Here is an 11,374-nt window from a genome sequence, read left to right as displayed (position 1 = left end):
CCTTATTTAATTTTCTTCCTTATTTAAGATATTATTTTACTGCTAATTTATATTTATACCCATAAATATATAAAGTATTATATTTATAATAGAAATATACAAAGTATGTTATATATAAAGTTTGTACCATATATATACCATATACACATATATATAAATATACAAAGTATTAAGAAACATACTAAGCATATTTATAATATAAATATACAAAGTATGTTATATATGAAGTTTATACCATGTATATATCATATACACACATATATAAAAATACAAAGTATAAAGAAACATACTAAGCATATTTATATATTTATGGTATATGATATAATATACCATAAATATGCAAAGCATGTTTTACATAGAAATAATTTATTCACACACAGTAAAATCTTTCATGTATAAGAAAATTAAAGAAATAAATTAGCGGCACCCTAAAATTTAATAACAACTCATCATTTCCTATTTTTTAGGAACGGAAACTGAAGGAAATAAATTCCTAAAAAAATAAATTTGTTTGAAAGATAATATTTGTTATCTAAAAAATAGGAAGCAGTGATCTGTTAATATAACATCCATATTTAAAATTTTCAAATATGAGAAACGGTTATTAATGTAAATATTATATATGTCATAATTGAAATTCATTAAATATAGCCATGTATATGTAATTATTTTTATAATAACGGCTAATTGTGTTCTTTTTCCATTTGTAGGTAAATTTTAGTTGGGTGATTTTGATAGTTTGTAAAAATTAGGGCATAAAATGATATTTAAAAAAGTTTTTTCAAAAGTCAATTTTTTTTCTTCAAAAAAGACATGGTCAAACACAACTCCAACTTCAATTTCAACTCCAACTCCGAAAAATTTTAGTTTTCATGGCCAAACGGCTACATATTCTTTATACCTAGCTTATATTTTTTTTTAATTTAACATTTTTCTTATAGGTGTCCTAATTCACCGTACAACTAATTAGGTGATGACTTCCTTAATTTAACTAGAAGCTTTTCAATATATTGTACCTCGATTTGGACCGTGTCAAAATGGGATATGACAGCTGGGGACTTCATTGGGGATGTTAGGTTCTTAACCATAACAAACTTAGGTTAATATTTAAGTTTTCATATATTGTTATTTGTTTCACTCTAATTGTCTTGATTTATCATGTTTGTGTGACATAAATTGTTTATTTGCTATTATTTTGTATAAATTGCTTATTTGTTAATCGCTTTATATAAACTGGCATTTCATTCATATTTCCTCCACTTTGGAAAACTGACACTCACACATATTGTACACGCGGATTGTACATTGTACTTTCTCAAAATTCATTCAAATCACCTATTTTAGAGAGTCGGTGCATACGTGGGGTGAGCAAGAATTTTACTGTCATGGGACCACGTGCCTTCTCATATAGAAAATTCAAGTCCATGTCTATCCAAATCTTAGAAAAACTTAAGACAGTGCATTACCACCTTTGATTTAGGCCATGCATGCATAAACCTTAGGTGACTTGACCCATGATGTCATTCCATAAATAGGAGAACACCATTTAATGTCAAATGAAATTACGATCCAATGACGATCCTCATATTGTGTGCAGAAATAATGATAAATTGATCCAAGTCGAAATTTAACCAAATTAAGTTTGAAAAATTCTAACTCCAAACTCGAGTATTGTCATTAATTAAAGGTTGGATCAATTTATCAAAATCTCAATTAATATTTGATGATTAGGCTTACCTCCGGCAAAAAGAAGTCACCCATATATTGCGATGAATTATTTAACATATTTGTATTATTTGCTTGCTTACGTGCTACTTAACCTACATGAATTTATTTGCAACATAATTTCACTTGATATTTATTTTCTAACTTCTTTTTTGTTTAGTCCTTATTTTCAGAGAAGAAAATTAAATTTGCATTTATATATCTCTTTATTATCTATTATATTTTTACATATTTTATATCATGATATTTCTTAAAAAAATCTATTTGTAACACTTATGTGCTTTACACAATTTAACGATTCTAGGGCAACCCTTTAGGAAATTATCTTAAATCCGTCAAACTGTTAGTATTTTCACTAAAATTTTCTTTCGTCATTTTTAGGGTTCACATTCTTTATTTAATTTTTTTATGAGTTTAATTCATCATTATTTTAAAAAAATTTCCTCGAGTTTTCAATACTTGAATCCGTAATTTGTTAAAAATTTCCTTTTGCTCTGTTAACGTGGAAATAATTCTTTGTAAATATTTTTCTGCCTACTTTTTCTAAATCATTCATTTCTAATTTTACCAGACTCATGCTAAATACAAACTATTATATTTTCTACCTTTTCAAGCTCTTTCAAGTCCTTTTTTTACGGGCGTAATATTCTGTTTGTAGCGACGGAACATTTAGCCTGTTAGTTTCATACTTCGGAGTATCTATTTAGTGCCGACTATGTCATGGAACTCTTGCTCATGCTCTCAAATTCTTCTAACCTTTTATTGGCCTTCAGACCATTTATTATTGCTTGCATTGGTAGATGTCCAAATTTATTTGTACAAATTTTCAAATCACACTTGACTTCACTTGTTCAATTTTCTCCGTTAAATTATTTTAGAGCGACGATCCAAACTTGATACTTTAAAGTTTCACTCGTTCAAAATGCTTGTGTCGTTCCTATCTTGGGATTATTAGGATTGATCTTTCCGTACTCATTTCAAGCTTTAGCACGTAAATCTAGAAAAATTCTAATGGTTGATATTTTCTCCATCCTTGATAATTTTTTCATAACCCAACAATATTAAATTAGTCATTCACAATACTTTATCTTATCAAAGTTTAACCTCCGTGCGCTTTATTTTCTTGTTAATTATTATCTTGAGCTTATATCCCTTATGCAACTTGATCTGTTAGGTTCTTTTTGCTCACATTTCTAAAATGCTATATCCTTAGCCTTTCGGTTCAATGCTTATCCCGTGTTTCATTTTTCTTTCAAAGGTTGACTTAAGTTGAGCACCAAAGATAATTTTAAAAAATATGACCGAGTAAATTACTATGATTGACCTAGTTAAGGATGAGTTCGACTGCGAAGAACCAAAATCGCATCAAGATAAAGTCTATAAGCTTGAGACAAAATGTCACAAATGGAGTAAGAAATTGACAACATTAAAGAAATGATTGTTGACCTTATGAATTTATTCACTGAACGCTCAGAAGCATACCAACTTTTTGGCACTCTGCACTTCCCACCTTTGAAGGCTCAAAAGCATACTCACCCTTTGACATTGTCGTACTTCTTACTGTTGATTATAATGCCCAACTTTTCTCTAACTTGCACTCATTCTCGCCAAAAGAGAAATTCAACAACTTGACGAAGACGATCAAAAGAGAAGCAAATGGTGGACGATGTTTTAATATTGAGTCTAATAAGATTTTCTTTACTAATGAGCTTGCTTTACCTTTTGAGATGGATTGTGGTGATATTTCAAAGTATAACAGGGTAGGTAGTCTCATAGACTACCTGAAGGCATATGTTGATTAGGTGAGAAATATTGGACAAGACAATGAATTAAAGATGAGATATTTGTTAGGACTCTTACGGGTCCAGCTTTGATGTGGTATGCAAAGCAGGATATGTGGAAATGATCTTCTTGGGGCGACCTTGTCAATGATTTTGTCAAGAAATATGAGTCTTCTAGAAGTATTCCTAAAGGATTTGATCGGTTAAAAAGAAAATCGAGAGTTTTCTACGTGTCCAAAAGAAAAATAACCAAATTCTTCTTTTTTCCAAGCACATACAATCGAATCAGGCAAAACTCCAACAATAGTTTTATTGAGCATGACGATTAAAGTACAGTGGGATTTTTTTTTAAAAATTCCATCTAGGAGTTATGTAGTAGTATGACCAGTATTTGGGTAGCTTCTTCTGTGGAACAATTATGTACTTTTGTGAAATTAATGATCAATCTTTTGTACGTTTTTTAAAATTTTTATGCAAACCGAACTACGGTTGACCTGATTTTCTTGATGGATACGTAGGAAACCTACATAAGGACTCAGTCATATTTAATATAGGATTTCAATAATCCTTTAGCATGTAATTGGAATAATGTTCGACCTAATTATTTGTCGGACACAAGATATGTAGGCAGACTACATAAGGCTCGGTTTCTTTATTATATTTTTATTTTTTCCCAAAAAAGAAAGAAGCTAACTAGGGGAGAACCTTGGCATGCAATCGAGACATCTTCATCAAAATATCTTACAGATTTGGACGGAATTTTGGCACGCAAGATGAGGCGTCATCATTAGAATTGTCTTCAGACTCGGGCAAATTTTAGGATATCCCAGAGTTAGCAAAGCATAAGGGTCAAGCTAGAGTCAAGCTTTGGTGTTCGATATAATTTAACCTTTCTTATGATTACTACTCCTTATCAATTTACTTTTCTTTTACATATCAAGCGTTAGAACTAGCTAAAAAGTTTTTTCATCCACTCGCTCCACAACTAAGATCATCTCTTCTAGTCTAGAATTCTCACTTAGGCTACTCATGAATTAATCTTTTCATAAATTTATATTATTATTATTATTATTATTATTACTATTATTATTATTATTATTATTATTATTATTATTACATGTATTTTGCATGTAGTAACACTTTATTTTATGTTTAAAGTTTCATCTTTGTTTAGAGATTGTTTGGCATTGAACAATGTTTTGACTGTGAATTTGTGCCAAGGACAATACGACAATGGTAGATAAGTTTGATGCATTCAATATTAATGTAGTTTTAATACAAGCACCGAATGATGATACCAAGAAGAATGTGTCCCGAAGAATATTTTGATCGATTTATCAAGTACTTTTAGCCTTCTTCCTACTGCTGCCACAACTTTCATTTCAACCAAAAACTTTTGTTTAACCATATATCCTCGCCAACTCCCGCCTATAAGATCTCTCCGCAAATGCCATCAATACATATTACTAATCTAAAAAATTTCCAGCTTACTATGATATCAAATATTCATTCTCACACAATTGTGCTTCCTTCCAAGAAAAATAAGCATGAACATCTAGAAGTTTGTCAAAATGAAAAACCTGAAAAGATTCTGTCAATTCACTACGAAAATCTGGGCAAAGAACTCTAGAATCTGAGAAAAGCACTTGATGAAGAGTTGTGCTTAAGAAATTATCAGATCCTAAAGTATGAAGATTCGTGTTTTCACCCAAATGTTGAGCTTATACTTGGGTATAAGCTATAAAAATTCAACACTTTCTGAGAGGAAGGAGATCTCATTGCTCACTTAAAGAATTACTACAACAGATTAATTAGAATTGAACATGATGAAGCCATATGAATGAGATTGTTCATTTAAAGTTTATCAGGATTGTCACTTGCTTGGTATACCAAGCAAGACTTTAGCAAATGAAACACATGGAAGATATGGTTCATGACGTTATAAGACAATATGAGTTTAATATTGGAGGCAATCCACACATGATCGATTTGCTTACTGAAAAGAAGATGTCACATAAATCCTTTCAAGCATATGCCACACGATGGAGGTTGGAAGCTTAAAAAATGCATCCTCCACTTTTCGAGGATAAATTGATTTCAGTCTTCATCCAAATTCAAGGAGGCCTATATTACGATAAGTTGTTTGACACTTATGCACACAACTTCTTCGATTTAATTTGGATTGGAAAAGAGATAGAAAGTGGCATTCAAGAAGAAAAAATTGTAGAAAACTTAGCAACACAAGTTGTTCATCCAGTTTTCTAGCCAAAGACATTAGTAAATCATAAAACTTTAAACAACTCAGCTTTTGTGCCTTAATTGCAATGCCATCAAAGTCATCAATTTTTACAATATCATTCTTCTTCTGACCTTTGCAATGCGCATCTCCAGTCTCTTTATCAACAGAACTTTCATAATAGCTCCCGATAAAAATTTCACCAAGTACGATTTACCTCGCGACCATGAAAGAAGATGAAACCTTTCTCTTTCACTACTCTAGATGAGTCATTGACAGATATATTTGAGGCATGAGAACTAAAGGAGTTTTGCAACTTAAAAATGAATTCATACCTAAGTACTCATCTTCAAACTTTGATTTATCAAAAATTGTGCTTATTATTCAAATATTCAAGGACATGACACTGAAGATTATCTAGCACTAAAATTCAAGATTCAAAACATGATTGAGAGTGGCAAGATAAAATGCAGCAAGAGCCTCCAACCAACAGTGGTAATGTTGCAAACACAGCTACAATTTTTGTTAAGGGTGATCCATCAAAATTGGCACCAAGACATTTGAAGATAAAGCGTGCAACAAGGCTAGAGGACTGACAAAAGCATCATTTTTCAACATGAAAATATCATTCTCCATTTTCCTTCTTTATGAGTATCTACTGTTTTGTAATTTGAGAGTATCGTTCTCCTTTTTCCTCCTTTATAAGTAACTATTATTTTGTAACTTACTACCACTCTTTTTTCCTCCTATATAATCAACTACTATTTTATAATCCTTTTCAGACTTCTTTGTGAACTATGTTTGACCTGATTCCTACTAGCAATAGGGTACGTAGGCGCCTATTCTGGATTTGGTCATAATATTATAAAAAATCATCTTCCCCTATAGACAAGATTGGGACAGCTTTTCAGATGCCCTATCACTATTTTGGCAAAGCAGATGCTTGAGATCACGAGCAACATGCGTATCATCAAATTGCGACAATGCCATAACTACAAAAAAACACAAATTCAAAGCCAAAACTTTCTGGTTCAATTACAAGGCAATCATTTTCTTCTATACTAACAAGTTGTTTTTGAGTAATGGAGATGCTGATTCAATTAATCTTGAAGGATAACACATGCTAGCAAAGAACATGAAAGGCAACCAAAAGATAATGCAAAATTCATTTTAAATATTAAAACATACAATTCTCTTTGAGTGCGGGAGCTTCCTCACAACAAAATTCGCTAAAGAGGAAAATCCCAAATTATGAGTACCACATTATGAATAGTCACTAATGTGGCATTGCATCGTTAATATTTGTTATCGTAAAAGGCACCACACTTGAATTTTCACTACTGCAAATGCTTTATATAAAGTTTTTATTGATTTATGAATGTTTATTAAAATCGCACCAAGCTCTCTGCACTACATTAATATTTGTAAGTTTGTAATACATATTGAGTTTGTCCACCCTAAAATAGGACACATTGGGTTCGCCCACCTGAAAATAGGATACTTTGAGTTCGTCCATCATAAAATAGGACATGCTGAGTTCGTCCACCCGAAAAATAGGACATAGTGGGTTAGTCTGCCCTCCAATAAGACAGTTTATGCATGTTTGCTATCAATTAGATATTTATGCTTGCTTTTCTTTACTTGAACTTATCGTAATGCCTTAATCATTTATTTGCTTTTAACATTATTATTAGCACTACATGCTATTTTTAAAATTTTCTCAAAAATTATTAGAGAAAATTGCACCAAACTCTCTGCACTACATTAATATTCGTAAGTTTGCAATACACATTGGGTTTGTCTACCCTAAAACTAGGACACATTGGGTCCATCCACCCTAAAATAGTACACTATGAGTCTGTCCACCCTAAAATAGGATACATTGAGCCCATCCACCCTAAAATAGGACATGTTAGGGTCATTCATCCTAAATAGGACATAAATGGATTAGTCTGCCCTCTGATAAGACATTATGCATGTTTGCTTTCAATTGAATATTTATGCTCGTTTTCCTTTGATTGAATATTTCGCAATGCATTTGTCATTTATTTATTTTAGTTAGATATGCATTGTATGCTATCTTTTGAATTTATTGAAAAATCAAGTTTAATTACTCATTTGTCTTTTATTGAGCACTGTTTTTTAATTAGATGAATTTTATAAGCATATAATTTGAAGACACATTCGGTCCATCCACCCTACAATAGGACATATTGACATTTTAGGGTTTTTTCACCCTTAAATAAGACATGTTGGGTCCATCCACCCTAAAATAGGATATTTTGGATTCGTCCATCTTAAAATAGGACATATTGAGATAGTCTGTCCTTTAATAAGAAAATTTTATGCATGTTCGCTTTTAATTGAATATTTATGTTTACTTGCCTCTAAAAGAATGTCTAGCAATGCTTTAATTATTTATTTATTTTTTAATTAGGCAATGCATGCTCAATTATTCATTTATTTTAATTACGCATTGATTTTGCTAATATTTCTACTTAGTTTGATGAATTTTGCAAGCATATAATTTGACATTGTTACTTCTAAAATATTGCATGTTTGACTAATCCCATCTAGAGAACCGATGGATGCATTTGTCTTATAATTTTTTTTTAAAGAATTTTATTTACATTTTTTCATGCTTTACTTTATTTGCTAAATTTTCTATCAAGACTTGTCGGGAAGCAAAATATATATGCATAAAGAGGAGACATAGCATAACGTGAAACCATCTCTTAGCAGCGAAGTGGGGCAAGCTAGCGGAATGTCAAGCATCCCTAGCAGTGTTGATGATTTAGAGCTCGATTTGACTAAATTTTCAAAAGTGTTAACGTAAATCTAAACCTATTCCCAAATCTATTCTTATATTTCAGTGTCATCATAAATCTAAAACTGGTACAAAATTTTGAGATTCTCTCAAAATTTTAGCATAACATAACTTTTGAACTACATCGAACTGATTTTTGTAAAACTCGAGATATGTAGGCGACTCAGAAACTAGAGTTCAGTCGAATTCATAACTCCGATCATACTAGTTCAATCTACTCCATTATTTAGAATGTCTCCCTTTTTGGGTGCATTCTTTTTATTCTTTTTTTTACTCAAATTTGTTTGTTCTAGTCGAGACAAATATTATGTCAACGTCTTCATCCAAAGATTCTTACATTATCTTTGATTGAAAATATAACACCTCGTATTTTTGAGTTAGAATTCAAATCGTCGTTCCTACTCGTATAGTCTCGAACCCAATGATTTCATGTTAGTATATGTATGATGATCAATTCTATGATGCTGAGGTCACAAAAACGCTCCTAAATCAAAGACGAGTTGAGAACTTTTCAAACAGTTGGAAAATCATCGAGATTATCCAAAAAAGATGATTCTGGACGTCCACATCTTCCTAAGGTATATATAATTTTTTCATTTTTGTATATGTTGGGTACATAAATTTGTGGTGAGCTTTTTGTTTGAAATACAGTGATCTATATATTTTAATATACATAAATGAATATTGGGTTTACATAAATTCGTATGTATGTGTTACACATACATTACTCAGCACATATACATAAATGAATATTGAGTTTATGTAAATTCGTATGTATGTGTTACACATACATTACTCAGAACATATACATAAGTTAGTTTTTACAAACCTAATACTGCGTTGTGTACTGCATATACATCATATTTTTCTGTGTATATGTGTATATTTTTTGAAGAGGTATTTAAGATAATGGATATTAGGTATATATATGTTGACATATACATCACTTCTGATATTTTGTTTGTTGTGTTTTTGAACCAATAATTATAATATATACATAAACTTCAATATGTTGGTAGACAACTACTGTGATGTGAACTGCATATACATAATGAATATCAGCTATGTATATGTTGACATATACATCACTGATGATATATTGTTTTCTGTGTTTTAGAATCAATACTTCTCACAAGTTAATTTTATGTATATGTTAGTAATATACATAAGTTTAGTGTTATTTTCATTTAAAAACACATGCTCACATATCATGTGTTGTTTCTTTCTTAATAGGGTATGAAATACAGGATAAGAAAGGTCCCCGCGCATTCGTTGCATTTCGATAGTTATTGCAATCGAAAATTTGGAGAAGAAATAAAAAATTATCTTGGTGAAGAATTTGTAAATCTGTTCCGAAAAATAATTTTTGGCTCATTCCTAGACATCCCGAATTGTAATTATCAGGGTCAATTATCCAAATGCTTACTCATGCTCGAGATAGAACAAGACAATCCGGATGAAATACACGTTTACGTGCAAAGAACCACACTAAAGTTTACTATTATTGAGTATGCCATTATATCCAGTCTTAAATGTTCAGGAAACATCGAGGAGCACCTCTTTTTTGTCACATCAAAGTCCGCATTAATGACGAAGTATTTTCCAGGATCTAAGAGTTCTGTCAAAAGGAGTCTCTTTATAGAGCGATTCAAGTTGGGCAACTTTGAAAATAATTTTGATGCTCTGAATATATCAATAATTTACTTCATTTACATCTTTCTGTGTTCACAAGTACGTGATTCTACAATTAGCAAATCGAATTTTGTGATGGTTGAGAATAATAGTTACGAACAATTTTCATGGGGGAAGAGTTCATTTGAAAAGCTTATCGCATTGTGTAGACAGAATTTTTTTATTGCAAAATAGTTATACTCGAAGGGGGGAATGCCTCACGTGCTGAATGTTTGGATATATGAATGTTGTTTTGAGGTAGACAGTACGATAGCCGAGCGGGTGGAAAATGTAATTCCTCAAATTTTCAACTAGCAGGTGGTTGGAATCAAAGTTAAGTACGAGAAATTTATGGCTGGTATGTTCAGCAAGGTAAGTATGATGTATATTATTTCGATCTTAGTTTTAATTTTCAACGTGCTTACTTTAACAGACTGTTAATGTTACTATTTTTTATTATTTAACAGTTAGTATACAATAATATACGACCAACTGATGAAGAAGTACAAAGTCTTGATTTGGAAATGATTGACGGATTTCAATTAAAAGAAGCTGAAAGTGAATTTCCTCCAAAAATTGCTGCAGATTGTTTCGATAAAAGACCTGCTGTCGACGTACAGTCACAAGTGGACGTCGATATACAAGATTTTGAGGAATTTAGTACGGTCCCTCCTACAGAAATTCTCAAGAAGGCAGGTTTGACTACTGATGCTTCAACATTTCATTTGACTAAGAAGCAAAAAATAATTCGTTTTGATCCCCCAATTGTCGAGGAGCAAGTTTGTCAGAAAACACCATCTTTTATTTCAACAAGAATTGTGTCAACCCAAAAAACAGCTTCTTCAGGTTCGGAGCATGTTCATGCCGAAAAGACAACTCAATTATCGTCACTCAAGTCAGTTTGTCAGGACAATTCTGATGAAAAGTGGGATGATATAAAGTTATTTTTGCAATCTTATGTAAGTTCATTCATATCTAATAGTCAACTTTCTTCAGCTTTTGATATGCTGGTATACACAAAATTCAACTTTCATCAACATGTACTCTTATGTAAGTTCATTTTGACACAAAAATCAATTGTCTTCATGATCTAATAGTCAAACAACATCATGACTCAAATGAAAAAATGAATAA

This window comes from Capsicum annuum, chromosome 1 (genome assembly GCF_002878395.1).
Source record: "Capsicum annuum cultivar UCD-10X-F1 chromosome 1, UCD10Xv1.1, whole genome shotgun sequence".
In the NCBI taxonomy this organism is placed as follows: Eukaryota; Viridiplantae; Streptophyta; class Magnoliopsida; order Solanales; family Solanaceae; genus Capsicum; species Capsicum annuum.
Note: the sequence above shows the minus strand (reverse complement) of the source record.